The sequence below is a fragment of the Apium graveolens genome, chromosome 11, assembly GCF_009905375.1.
Source record: "Apium graveolens cultivar Ventura chromosome 11, ASM990537v1, whole genome shotgun sequence".
Taxonomy (NCBI): Eukaryota; Viridiplantae; Streptophyta; class Magnoliopsida; order Apiales; family Apiaceae; genus Apium; species Apium graveolens.
This window is the reverse complement of record NC_133657.1, coordinates 156,063,337-156,077,372: the sequence shown is the minus strand read 5'-3', so window position 1 is coordinate 156,077,372 and position 14,036 is coordinate 156,063,337. Positions and strand designations below refer to the sequence as shown.

General features: G+C 37.8%; 1 non-coding gene across 1 annotated transcript; it reads right to left on the bottom strand.

The window, feature by feature from the left end:
• Window positions 1-12,741: 12,741 nt before the first annotated feature.
• On the bottom strand, window positions 12,742-12,848 carry LOC141698889 (small nucleolar RNA R71). Its single transcript, XR_012565386.1, has one exon. It is a non-coding gene; the product is annotated as a small nucleolar RNA R71 (small nucleolar RNA).
• Between the last annotated feature and the right edge of the window lie 1,188 nt (window positions 12,849-14,036).

Sequence of the window (14,036 nt, the reverse complement as noted above, 5' to 3'; positions counted from 1 at the left end):
CAGAAAGGTTAGTCTCCTCCTCTAGGACATCCTCAGTAGGGTCATCGTCTGAATCATCAATGGGTGGGCTCTCTGGCTCGGGAATAGGGTCACGCTCAAGAATCATGACATCATCAACATGATCAACCTCCCTCCGAGGCTCCACTGGTACCTGACACAATAGGCAAGGTGTTACTAACTTAGAGTTGGAATTCCCTTGAGGGCAAAACGGTCAAGACTACCCGTGTAGCTCGACGACGAACTCGACTTGAGCTCTAATTGATTATTATATTATTCTTATGTCTACGTATTTTTAAGTCCTACCGTTTCCAAGATTTGATAAACTAAGGCTCTGATACCATTTATGTGGCGCCCCAAAACCCGGGGTCAGGAGTCTCGGAAGCCACGCCATCTAAACTCACACAACTCACACTACAATATATAAATACTCACGCTTCACGGCCCCACACTTATCACACACACACTTACAGGTTATTGTCTTGGAAACAAACCATCATAACTAAAGTAATTGTCAACCATCAAGTGATATTTATTACAACCCAAAGTAATTAATCTTACCGGGGAGTGACCTTTAAGTAAGGCTAGTCCGTCGACCAAATATACGTTTCTTATTTCTTACCTAACATAAGTCATACTTATAAATAAGCCGAACTATAAACAACTGAAAACTAATCCAGCTTATTCTGACTACCTGTGGTACAACACCAAACAATCTACGAAACAACTGGCCATTTCCTACATGTTTCCTGGCTGTGGTTCTCATGGCAGGCATCTTGATTCACTGTTATATTGTGTCAATTTAAGAAAACAAGTGTGAGCTATAATGCCCAGCATAATAATGTACAGTATGAAAATGACTGTATGATAACATCATATATGATATTTATCTTTTATTCGAAAATAGTTTTCCTTGTTAATACACACCTTCTTATGAAAACAATTCTTTAAGGGATTTTAATATCCTGCGAATACCTTAATAGTAATCCCAGCACCTAGGCTTGGGTTACGATATTGCATCTCAATTCCAATTGGAAGAATTAGGACACTCGTTGGAGCCACCGCATACGATGATCAGTCGTACTGCGATAAAAGTAACCTTTTCTACTAGTAGAGGGACAACACCTTCACATCTTGGTTATCACCCTTGCCACATACGGGCTATGTGTCCTCATTTCGGGTATACACACACTTCGCAGGTCCATAGGTACATATTGTACCGTCTCCTATGATACCAGTAGTCTATCCAATACACGAAGTACTTGGATCCCCCTCCCTTGTCCTTTAGGAAATCCTATCATATCTCGAGAACTCGAACCACATCGAAGTTCCTCTAAGCGTTTTGCTTGTTGATAAGCATAGCTTTACTGTATATATATATATGTACTTCTGAAAGTTTCGGAGGAAGTACTAAGGATGTGAGTTGAACGTTGTCCACAGATAATTAATAATGGGGAAAAGTTTCTCCTTGAAACTATATTCAAAATATTAAATAAGTCGGGATAATATTCACCGACGATTCGAAATTATTCGACTGATATTCTGAAATCAGAAAGTATATTTTAAATCAGGATTTATGATTTTTAAATCAATAATAAACCCTTTCATAAATAATAAATAATTACATAATGATCGATAAATAATTAAACATCGAATGAGTTTACTCTTTAAAAGAATATTTAAAAATAATAATCCCAACTAGTTTGTGTCTACATAATTATTAATCTATAGTGATTAATCGGGTTTGAAATAAATAATCGTTGGAGTATACTACTCCCATAATAAGGAATAAGTATATAGTATTTATTATTCGAACAATAAAATGTAGTTGAGGGAATATGATCGTTGGGAAATCGTTTTAATAAAAGTTTGAGGTGTTTTAATGTTTCGTAAGTGGACGTTGAGTCCCCTTAAAACATACTATTATGGACTTATAATCGTCCTATAATATCATCGGAAAGATTCCCGGGTTTTATCTTAAATCCCTACCGACTCCCGGTCTCATATAATATGTCATGCTTAAAGCGAAATAAACATTTCACGATATATATTTATCGTACAGCATCGCTATATTATGCGAACCTTCAACAACTACGTATCATGGCAAACATGGTATTTATGAAATGATAGTAAAACAATCCTTTCACAACACAACAGTAAAAATGGAGTGGGGTTCGTAAACTTGCCTGGGTATCTCGAGGTGGAGGATGCTCTAGGTTCCACTCGGAAATCTATAACCATAACACAATTCATTTCGTTAGGTCCCGTTCTAATTTACGGCGACTCGCACTCATGTACTACTTATTATGTACCCTCTCAACTTATACTACCCTTATTATCCCTTTAAGTCATATTCACATTATGGTCACTTCATTTTCTAAGTATCGTAGGTTCATTCTGATTATCGTCGTCGGCTCCACTTATGGATTCTTAAGGTTTCTACTCGCGCGGTCTCGGCTCCGACATTTTTATAAAATTAGGAAATCATTATTTTCACTTGAAATTTTTACGTCAGTTAAGAAACTCAATATGTTACTCTCTTTAAAAATTTCATGATTTATGAACACTTTTAAGTCGATCCTTTCTATTTTCAAAGTTCGTGATTTGTAGCAGTGTTTGTCGCGTAAATGACTTTTACTAAAACGGTCATAACTTTTGATCCGTAAATCGGAATCAAGCGATTAAAGCGCCTGAACGATCCTTATAACATTTTCTATCCTAAACAAGGGTTAATTTTCAAGAAACTACAGTTTACAACTTCGGGACTTTCTGCAGAAACTTAAAGTTATGATTCGTTGGTTTTAACGGAGTTATGTTTACGATCGGGGTTTCGTTTACGCCCTAACTCTTAACACAATCGCCAAAAATCATCATATCATCATCAAAACACAAACTCCTCTCAAGAAATTCATGTTCTTGAGGCAACAACAACCAACCTTAAATCTACTTAGCTTAATTATCAAGATTTCACCAATAACACTCATTATACTAGGTTTACTATCACCTACTAAATGGATCTTAAAAATGAATCTTAATAAAGTTGGGCCAAAGAGTTTTACCTTTCCTGAAAGCTTGAGATGTGTTCTTGAGGATGGTGGTGGTTTGGAAGTGCTTGGTATGATTTTTAGAACCTAAAACCACCATTGAAATCAAGAAACCAAAGAGAGGTTACTATTCATACTATTCACTAGTGAGTTTCTTGAATTTATTCCACCCATCAAACCTTGATAAAAAGAGATAAAAGATTTTTCTTACTTTAGTTTAATTGCTAGGAGGCTTGAGAATTAATTTGAATTCCCTTTTTTTTCTTCAAATTACAGAATGGAAGCAATTGGGATGGAAGGGGGTATTTATACTACTCTTGGTTGCTTCTCTTGGATGCTTTGCTAGGTTGCTTCTAGGAAGATGAGGTGATATCTTGCAATTGATTTTATTCTCCTAGTATATCATTCTAGGTTGATTCTTGGTTGCAAATCTTAGGGACAAATCTTTGTAGCTTGTTAGCTTATAAGCTAACTACAAGGTTTAGCTTCCTTAACACACTATTTTGCTAGCTAGCTTGATCATCCTATGGTTAGCTCACTATTTGTTGAAGTAACCATGGTTACTTCCTTACCATGGTTTATTTAGTGCGTTACGTTTATTTAATCATTTACACGTTCGCTCGGTTACTTAAACGTTCTTCGTAATACTTACTCGTAAATGGTTCGTGATATAATTCCTTTCGTATTTATTCCTTATATTTTTATTTATCCTACTTGAATATAAATCCGTAGGGTTTTAATCTCGTAATTATATTGTGATTCCCGTACTTCTCGATGAGTCGTAAATACGGTCGTTTTACAAAGTTCGATTTCTTCGAAAACTAATTGCGTTTATATACACTCATTTGATACGTATAGTCGTGATATCAACTCCGAAACTCATTTTCTCATGCACTGCATAGTGTGGGCTCAAAAGTTTTTCCCGTCCGTCAGGGTTACTATTCATTAAACATTTTACAAGGTCTCAAAAATTCGAGTTATTACACAATGAACCATCTGCTCCCAAGCCTAGGCATGAATTGTCATATCCTGATATTGAGCAAGTCAGGAAAGACAAGAAGTCCATGAATACATTATTCAATGGAGTTGATGGTGATATGTTTGATAACATCATTAACTGCAAAACAGCCAAGGAAGTTTGGGACACAATTCAGATTATCTATGATGGTACTGAGCAAGTAAGGGAGAATAAGATGCAGCTGCTAATTCAGCAATATGAGCACTTTCATTGTGAAGATAGTGAGTGTCTCACTAACATTTTTAGTAGGTTTCAAAAACTACTAAACGCTCTGAAGTTGGATGGAAGAGTATATCAGAAAAAAGACTTCAATCTCAAGTTCCTTAGATCTCTTCCAAAGGAATGGAAACCAATGACAGTCTCATTGAGAAACTCTCAAGATTACAAGGAGTTTACTTTAGAGAGACTGTATGGCATCCTGAAAACTTATGAGCTTGAAATAGAGCAAGATGAGAGGATGGAGAAAGGAAAGAAGAAAGGAGGGTCCATAGCACTGGTTGCTGAGTTGGAGAAAGAGAAAGAGGTGAAGGTAGAAACTGTTGAGTCTACTACAAAGTTCTATGAAAACAAGGGCAAGGGGCTGGTAGCTGAAAATGAAGATTCTTTGAGCCAAGATGACATGGATCAACATCTTGCATTCCTTTCCAGAAGATTTTCCAAGCTCAAGTTCAAGAAGAAATTTGGAGCAGCTAAGCCAAATAGAAACATGGTAGATAAATCAAAATTCAAATGTTTCAAATGTGGCTTGGCAGGGCATTTTGCCAATGAGTGTAGAAAGTCAGATTCCAACAAGAAGAAGTTTGAGCATGTGGATTATAAACAGAAGTATTTTGAGTTGCTCAAACAAAAGGTAAGGGCTTTTATTACACAAGAAAATGACTGGGCAGCGGATGGTTTGGATGAGGATGAAGATGTCATCTATGTAAATCTAGCCCTAATGGCCAAATCTGATGAAACAGAAACAAGTTCTTCAAGTAATCAGGTAATCACCACTAACCTAGCACATTTATCTAAAGCTGAGTGTAATGATGCAATTAATGACATGTCTACAGAATTATATCATTTGCGTGTTGTTGTGCATATGTTGTGTACTAGATGATTTCATGAACAAAACACCTTAGTAGATTTTACTTAGTGAAATAATGTAGCACTCGGCGAATAAGAATTATAGTCCCGACGGATAACTCATATAGTCCCGACGGATGATGACCTATTATCCATCGAGTGAGTAGCTTATGTAATAATGAGTCTGTAGCACATTTCTGCATACACCTTTGTATAGATTCTGTAGTAGCATAAAGGTCATGTTGACTTTAACTAGATATGCAGAATATGTTGATTAATTGTACATAGATTATGTCTTGTAATTCTGCATAAATGAAATAAAGTCAAGTGCCAAAATAGCTACGGATGGATGGTTAACAAAGCCATCGACGGATGATCAAATGGCTATCAACGGATGTTCAATATAGCAGTCGACGGATGAATAATAAAGCCATCAATGGATGATCATAAACTCGACGGATGATCATATACTCAACGGATAAAGAATTCAAATATCAGTTGACAGTGACAGCATAGTCACATACGTCGAAGTGTATGCAAATGGAATGAGGAAGCCTATTAACTAGGTAATAGAGAACAAAGTAGCAAAGTATTTGACCCGATAGTTTTTATAATGATCCTGTCTTTTGACTTTGTAATCTTGGTAATATATAAACCAAGAAGTAGCAAATAGAAACGTAGATCTGAGATACAAAAACAAGAGAAACATTTGTAAGCAGAATTCTTAGCATTTCTCTGTATTCTCAGCAGTTCAATATTTGTAAGCAGCTGTGAGCATTCTTGCACACAGGGTTCTCTCGATATATAATATATATCTCTGGTGGAATCATTCAAATCCACCAGAAAGTTTTTAAAGACTCTTGTTTTTAATTACTTGTGTTTTGATTCACTTAAGTTTTATTCCGCATTGTGCTAATCAATACACTTATATTTATATTTGAGTTAGAACATTTTATTTCAAGAAAAAGTTTCAAGAATTCCATTCAACCCCCTTCTATAATTCTTGTCATATTGTTAAGGGACTAATAATTGGTATCAGAGCAAGCTCTTAACTTACAAAGAGTTTAAAGATCAAAACAATACAGCAAGATGAACAAGAAAGATGTTGGAGTCAAGATCCCTTTTCTGGATAAAGATAATTACCATCATTGGAAGGTAAAGATGCATCTTCATATGCTTTCTCAAGATGAGGCCTATGTGGACTGCATAGAAAGAGGCCCTCTTGTTCCAATGAGAGCTGCAATAGAAAATGAGCCATCAGTCCCCAAGCCAAGGCATGAATGGTCTGATCCTGACATTGAACAAGTCAGGAAGGATAAAAAGGCCTTGAATATCCTATTTAATGGAGTTGATGGAGATATGTTTGACAACATTATCAACTGTAAAACTGCCAAGGAAGTTTGGGATACAATACAGATCATCTGTGATGGCACTGAGCAAGTTAGAGAAAACAAGATGCAACTCCTAATTCAGCAATATGAGCATTTCCATAATGAAGAAAGTAAATCTCTCACTGACATCTTTAGTAGGTTTCAGAAACTACTAAATGCTCTAACGTTGCATGGAAGGGTGTATCAAACTAAAGATTCCAATTTGAAATTCCTTAGATCTCTTCCAAAGGAATGGAAACCAATGACAGTCTCATTAAGAAACTCACAAGATTATTAGGAGTTTACTTTCGAGAGACTGTATGGCATCCTGAAAACCTATGAGCTTGAAATAGAGCAGGATGAAAGGATGGAGAGAGGAAAGAAGAAACGAGGATCCATTGCACTAGTTGCTGAGTTAGAAAAGGAGAAGGAAGTGAAGATGGAAGCTGTTGAATCAACTTCAAGGGTCTGTGAGAACAAGGGCAAGGGGCTTGCAATAGAAAGTGAAGATTCATTGAGCCAAGATGACATGGAGGACATTGATGAGCACCTAGCTTTTCTTTCCAGGAGATTTGCCAAGCTCAAGTTCAAGAAGAACTTTGGAGCAGCCAAGCCAAATAGAAACATGATGGATAAATCAAAATTCAAATGTTTCAAATGTGGCTTGGCAGGGCATTTTTCCAGTGAGTGTAGGAAGTCAGATTCCAGTAAGAAAAAGTTTGAGTCTGTGGATTATAAGCAAAAATACTTTGATCTACTCAAGCAAAAGGAAAGGGCTTTTATTATACAAGAAAATGACTGGGAAGCAGATGGTCTGGATGAAGATGAAGATGTCAGCTATATCAATCTAGCCCTAATGGCCAAGTCTGATGAGACAGAAACAAGTTCCTCAAGCAATCAGGTAATTACTACAAACCTTGCACATTTATCTAAAGCTGAGTGTAATGATGCCATTAATGACATGTCTACAGAGTTATATCATTTGCGTGTTACATTTAAGACTCTTACTAAAGAAAATGCTAAAATCAAATAAAATAATTTGTTTTTGAGTGAGAGGAATAATGTGCTTGAGTCTCAGTTTATTAATTTTGAGAAATTAAAAATTGAGTGTAAGATTGCCAAGGAGGAATTAACTGAGTCCTTGAAAAGGAAGAAATTTTGAAGAAGCAGCTCGAGCGTGAACAAGAGGTGATTAAGGCATGGCAAACATCCAGGGATGTCCATGCTCAAATCACCAAAGTTCAAGGAATCGAGTCCTTCTGTGATGAAGCCTGTAAAAAGAACAAAGAGAAACTAGAACCTAATTTGGTAGATGGACTGCTAACAGATGTAGACTCGACGGATGATGAGGATCATCCGTCGGATAACAAAAAGTGTTATCCGTCGAATGATGAAAATCATCATTCGTCGGTTGTGAGCAAGCCCATCAGTAAAGTCAAACTAGTTAAGCTGAATGAGAAGTATGGGTCTGTTTCCAAGAACTTTGTTTCAGGAGAGTCGAGTCAAGTTAAGAAAGGGAAAAAGGCTAATGTTGGTCACATGACTGTCAAACAGTTAAGAGACAGAATTGAAAAGATTGAGGTAAAAACAGAGACTAAAAGGAAAAATAACAGGAATGGTAAAGTAGGGATTAACAAACACAATAACTACACACCTGATAAATATGCTCCTAGAAAAATCTGTGTCAATTGTGGTAGTGTAAATCATCTGTCTGTTAATTACAAATCTGCCATGCCTACTTCCATGTCTGTGCAACCTCAATTTCCTAACATGAATGTCATGCCTCCTAAGCCTGTTAATGCTATGTTTACACAGAACATGAATGCACAGTTTGCTAATATGCCATTTACACCTAATCCTTATTATGCTGCATATAGTATGCCACAAATGCCATTTAGCATGCCTTACTGGAATAACATGTTTACACATAGCATGCCATTTCCTGTTAGTCATAATATGCATGATAATTCTGTTGCAATGAATGGTTTTAAAGGCTCAACTCAAATGACTAAGGATGAATCTGAAATTCCTAAGCCAAATGAGATAAAGCCTAAGAAACAGAAAAAAAAGCTAACAAGGCAGGACCCAAGAAAACTTGGGTACCAAAATCAACTTGATTTGATTTTGATGTGTGCAGGGAAATAGAAAGAATCTTTGGTACTTGGATAGTGGTTGTTCAAGACACATGACTGGTGATTCTGCCGTGCTCACAGAGTTTAAGGAGAGAGCTGGCCCAAGTATTACTTTTGGAGATGACAGCAAGGGTTATACTGTGGGATATGGCTTGATTTCAAAGGACAATGTCATCATTGAGGAGGCTGCTTTAGTAGATGGTCTCAAACACAATCTGTTGAGTATCAGCCAGCTTTGTGATAAAGGCAATTCAGTAACCTTCAATTCAGAAGCCTGTGTTGTGAGAAGCAACAAAGTGGTTCTCACTGGTGTGAGAAAAGGGAATGTGTACCTAGCTGATTTTAACTCATCTAATGCAGAATCTGTAACTTGTCTTCTCAGTAAAGCAAGTCAGGATGAAAGTTGGCTATGGCAGAAGAAGCTATCCCACTTAAACTTCAAGACCATGAATGAGCTAGTAAAGAAAGAACTGGTTAGAGGCATTCCTCTAGTGGAGTTTTCTAAGGATGGACTATGTGATGCCTGCTAAAAGGGGAAGTAGATTAAAGCATCATTCAAGAAGAAACTTGATTCAACAATTGAAGAGCCTTTGCAACTGCTTCACATGGATTTGTTTGGACCAGTCAATGTATTGTCAATCTCAAGGAAAAGATTTTGCCTAGTAATTGTAGATGATTTCTCAAAGTTCTCTTGGACATATTTCCTAAAGTCTAAAGCTGAGGCTAGTGAAATCATCATCAATCACATAAGGCAAGTCAATAATCATCCTGATTTCAAGGTTAGAAGAATTAGGAGTGACAATGGAACTGAGTTCAAGAATTCTGTCATGAGAGCATTTTGTGAGGAAAATGGGATTCTGCATGAGTTTTCAGCAGCAAGGACTCCATAACAGAATGGAGTAGTGGAAAGGAAGAACAAATCACTTATTGAAGCTGCAAGGACAATGCTTGAAGAATCTAAGTTACTAACATATTTCTGGGCTGAAGCTGTAAATACTGCATGTTACACTCAGAATATTTCTCTACTTAATCAAGCAAGATGCATGACTCCCTATCAATTATTCAAGAACAAGAAGCCAACTATAAACTTTCTTCATGTCTTTGGCTGTAAATGCTATATTCTGAGAAATCAAACTGATCAAAATGGGAAGTTTGATGCTAAAGCAGATGAAGGAATTTTTGTTGGATATGCTGTTGGTAAAGCATATAGAGTCTACAATCTAAGAACCAACATTGTTGTGGAATCAATACATGTTGTGTTTGATGATAAAAAGATTGAAGGACTAAAAGATGGAGATTACCATGAGAGCCTCAAATTCGACAATGTGGAGATGGTTAGTGATGACAGTGATGATAAAAGTGATCAAGAGAATGTATCTAAGGATAATGAAGATAAATCTACCATCAATGAAGCACAAAACTCAACATCTGTCGAGTTACATAATGCTTCATCTGTCGGAATGTAATCTGCGTTATCCATCGGGAGACAACCACCTTCATCCGTCGGCACTCAAAATTCACCATCCGTCGGGTTATCAAAAGGAGCAGGAAGTCAAGATAGATCACCTATAGAAAGCTCCCCTTTCTCAAATCAAAGATCCACAAACTCAGGGGGAGTTTCTAACAATCAAAACTCAATCACACATCAAGACACCAATGAGGTTTCTTCATCTAGAGCTAATCTAACTCAACAAAGGAAATGGACAAAAGAATACCCCTTTCAGCTTATTATTGGTGATGTTTCTTCTAGAGTTCAAACAAGAAGAGCAACTCAGAAAGAATGTCTATACAACAACTTTCTTTCCAAGGAAGAACCAAAGAAGGTAGATGAAGCTTTGTTGGATCCTAATTAGATTTTAGCTATGCAGGAGGAGCTAAACCAATTTGAAAGGAATAATGTATGGAAGCTGGTGCCCAAGCCTAAAGTAAAGAATCCAATAGACACCAAGTGGGTATTCAGGAACAAGATGGATGAAAATGGCATAGTGATAAGTGGCATTTTATACCACTTAGAACGTCTTAAAATGGCTTAAATTGGTGTCTTAAAATCAAGTATTTTGTGTATTTGATGCATTTTTCTAGTGTTTATGCATTTCAGGGTATTAGTTGCATTTCGGAGGAGGAATCATCAAGAATAAGCCTTGGCATGTGTTCACCATTGCGAGAGGAAAAGAACAGGCAGATTACGGCGAAGAAACGGAGCAAACCTGGAAATTTTCCAGTAGGGTCCTGCGCGCCCGCGCAGCAATGCTGAGCGGCCGCGCAGCAGCCTTGCGTGCCCGCGCAGAAATGCTGAGCGGCCGCGCAGGGTCGGGGAAAAAGATATATTATTTTAGACTTCTACTTCTATTTGGCTTCCAACTTCTATGTAATCTGAGTTTTATGGGACTATTATATAAGTAGATTTGAGACGTTTTTCACAGAGTATTAAGAGGAGATTATGTTTTAGATTGTGTTTTGCAAGAAGCGAAGGAGATAAGGAAGAAGACCGATTTAGCACACCGTAACGAAGAGGAAGCATATATTCTTGTGATTCTTGTTTCGTTGTAACGTTGGATGCTAGTTTTCTTGCTTTGACTCATTTACTCTTGTGACGTACTCTGTTTTAATATAATTAGTTTAGTTATTATTTTCTTGTGTCGTTTATCATGATTTCATATGAACCCATGATGGCGATAAGTTCTATTATGGGCTAATCGTGATCATGGGGTTGCAACGGATTTATTATGGAATTCTTTAGTTAATTGTTTAATACTTTAGTATGTGATGATTGCATGATATCTAGTATTGGTTGTGCGTATTCGTCTTATGTGCGTCGCGAACATATAAGATAGGGTGTTAATCTCTTGTGAAGCGACGGTGGATCTTGAGATTTAGAACTTGCCATGCTAGCATAGGTTCATGTACGTTGTGCATGATTAGTGGGTAACTCTAATAGTTTTATTTGCCCTATGTAATCAAAAAGGAATAACTTGTGCTTAAATCGTTGTGTTGTCAATTTCTGTAGACATATAGGAACTCAACATAATTGATGACTATTCAACTTTTATCTTAATTGTGGATGCTTGGTAGAATGGTATTAGTACAATGAAAGTTGGCTTTTATCAGTTTCGTGTTATTCGATTAATATCATCACTGTCACATGCTAAAGGTAATAACTATGGCTATTAAAGGAAGTAATAATGAAGTTGTGATCTCATGAGTGCTTTATTATTGATAAATTGAAGTGTTAGTTAAGTGGTTAATTAAGTAGTTAATTATAGTTAATATTTAATCAACAATTTTAAGTGTTACTATCTTAACATTGAGAAGTAATCATACATTGGTGAGTGACTTTAATTAGACAATAAATTAGTCTGAGTCTCTGAGGGAACGAACTAGAAAGTATTCTATATTACTTGCGAACGCGTATACTTGCGTGAATATTAGTGCGTGATTTTGCCCTAACAAGTTTTTGGCACCGCTGCCGGGGACTCGGTGTATTTGTTTAGTTTATGTACTTACCATCATTGGTCATTAGGACTCAGTGATTAGGACGTAGTAGTTAATTACTCTTTTCGGTTGTGTTTCAGGTACTTTAGCAAGCGTTTATGCAAACTCGTTCTCGTGCTCGCAAGAGGACCTTAGATACAGCTGAGGAGAAAGACGAAGTTCTTGATACTACGGAGAAGTTAGATTTTGAGGATTCGGATTCAGGAACTGAGCAGAAAGAACCAGTAAACATGGGAGATCGTATTGTTCAAGCTGATCCAGCTCTTATGGATTTTTCTCGGCCTAAAATTGATGACATTCAGTCAAGCATCCTTCATCCGGCTATTCAAGCTAACACCTTTGAAATCAAGCCGGGCACTATTCAGATGGTGCAGAATTCTGTTTCTTTTGGAGGAGCGGCAACTGAAGACCCCAACATGCACATAAGGAATTTTGTCGAGATCTGCAGCACTTTTAAGTATAATGGTGTGACTGATGAGGCTATCAAGTTGAGGCTTTTCCCATTCTCACTGAGGGATAAGGCTAAAGACTGGTTACATTCTGAACCAGCTGGGTCCATCACTACGTGGCAAGATCTTGCGCAAAAGTTTCTGGTGAAGTTTTATCCAATGGCAAAGACTGCTGCTATGAGGAGTGCTCTTACTCAGTTTGCGCAGCAACCTACAGAATCTATGTGCGAGGCTTGGGAACGCTACAAGGAAATGTTGAGAAAATGTCCACATCATGGAATGCCGGATTGGATGGTAATCACTGGTTTTTATAATGGTTTGGGGGCCCAATCTCGGCCCATGCTCGATGCAGCTGCTAGAGGCGCCTTATGGGCTAAAAGCTATACTGAGGCGTACAATCTTATTGAGACGATGGCTGCAAATTAGCATCAAAACCCAACTCAGAGGATGACGTCAAGCAAGGTAGCAGGTATTCTGGAAGTTGATGCAGCCACCGGTATTGCAGCCCAGCTCCAAGCGCTATCAATGAAGGTTGATTCTTTGGCTACGTATGGAGTTAATCAAATAGCTATGGTTTGTGAGCTTTGTGCAGGTTCTCATGCTACGGATCAGTGTTCTCTTTTCAACGAATCTGTTCAGTATGTGAATAATTATCAGCGACAACAGCAGCCTGTGCCAGCGACTTATCATCCTAATAACAGAAATCATCCAAATTTCAGCTGGGGAAATAATCAGAATGCTATTCAGCCACCATATCAGCAAGGAATGAGTAAATAGTTTAACCCACCTGGATTCCAGCAACCACAGCAGTATGCTACAAGGCAATCATATCCTCAACAGGGAAGTGCAGCTGCACCTACTAGTGCTGATTTTGAGGAACTTAAGCTGTTGTGCAAGAGTCAGGCGGTTTCTATCAAGACCTTGGAAAATCAAATCGGTCAATTAGCCAATGCAGTGCTCAATCGTCAACCTGGCACTCTTCCCAGTGACACGGAAGTACCAGGCAGGAAGGAAGCTAAAGAGCAAGTCAAGGCTATTACCTTAAGGTCTGGAAAAGTAGCTGATGCTGAAAAGGCAAAAGAAGTCGAAGCTGAAGTTAGAGATGAAGAATCTAAGCAAAGGGAGAAAGCGGCGGAACCAAGGAAGACTACTGTTGAACACACTCTGCCTGAGGCTAATACAGGGGAGAAACAGCTCTATCCTCCACCACCTTTTCCTAAGAGATTGCAGCAACAAAAGCTGGATAGACAGTTCGGGAAGTTTCTGGAGGTGTTCAAGAAACTTCACATCAATATACCTTTCGCTGAGGCTCTGGAACAAATGCCTAGTTATGCGAAGTTTATGAAGACTATTCTTTCAAGGAAGGTGAAACTGGATGACCTTGAAACCGTTGCTCTCACGGAAGAATGCAGCGCGGTTCTGCAACAAAAGTTACCACCAAAACTGAAAGATCCAGGAAGCTTCACCAT